Here is a 1,013-nt window from a genome sequence, read left to right as displayed (position 1 = left end):
AGGTGTTTGAGTAAGGGCTTCCTTGAGCATAATTGACTTGGTCTGTGGAGATTCCTGTCAAAAGTTGACATTCAGGGGAAGCATGCCCAGGAACTCCGCATATCTCGTATTTCGGAGCTACGACAACCACGGTGGTTGCGGGTGTTATGGTCAGGTTTTCTATCTTTTGAGTGAGGGTATCTACCTTGGCACTTACATGGCCGAGACTGCTTATTTCGTACATATTGCCTTTTGTTGGAGGTTTCTCTATGGAGGTTCTTTCCCTTCCCCAATGGTAGTGATTCTGGGCCATACTTCCGATAAGTTGATAAACCTCATTGTAGGGTTTAACCATTAGGGTGTCATCCACAGCGACATCTATTGTCAATCTTGTGTTGTACAAGAGACCATTGTAAAAGTTATGGATGATCAACCACTCTTCTAGACCTTGATGGGGACAAAGCCTCATCATGTCCTTGTATCTCTCCCATGCTTCGAAAAGAGATTCATTGTCTTTTTGTTTAAACCCGTTTATTTGGGCTCTTAGCATAGTCATCTTACTAGGTGGGAAATATCGTCCTAAGATCTTCAACTCGTTCCACGTAGTGACAAAGTTGGATGGTAGAGACTGGAACCAAGATCTAGCTCTATCTCTTAATGAGAAAGGGAAATGACGTAGTCTTATTGCTTTGGGGCTGACACCATTTGCTTTCACTGTGTCTGCATATTGCAAAAACACTGACAAATGTAGGTTCAGATCCTCCTTGGGACTACCAGAAAATTGATTTTGCTGTACGGATGACAACAACGAAGGTTTTAGCTCGAAATTATTTGCCTCAATGGCAGGGGCAACGATGCGGTTATGTGGTTCATCCTACGGAGGGATGGCATAGTACTTGAGAGGACGGTTCTGTGGTCCTTCAGCCATCTTTGGTTCTACAATTGGTTCGGGAATAAGGATATTAGGATCAAGAAGATTGTACTTAATATGATATTAGCGTATCCGACATTTGTAAGACCCCAATTTTCACCCT

General features: G+C 43.0%; 1 non-coding gene across 1 annotated transcript; it reads left to right on the top strand.

Moving 5' to 3' along the window:
- Positions 1-422: 422 nt before the first annotated feature.
- LOC127133478 (small nucleolar RNA R71) lies at positions 423-529 on the top strand. Its single transcript, XR_007807449.1, has one exon. It is a non-coding gene; the product is annotated as a small nucleolar RNA R71 (small nucleolar RNA).
- The last annotated feature ends 484 nt before the right edge of the window (positions 530-1,013 follow it).

The sequence above is a fragment of the Lathyrus oleraceus genome, chromosome 3 (assembly GCF_024323335.1).
Source record: "Lathyrus oleraceus cultivar Zhongwan6 chromosome 3, CAAS_Psat_ZW6_1.0, whole genome shotgun sequence".
NCBI lineage: Eukaryota > Viridiplantae > Streptophyta > Magnoliopsida > Fabales > Fabaceae > Lathyrus > Lathyrus oleraceus.
This window is presented reverse-complemented; position numbering and strand designations above follow the sequence as displayed.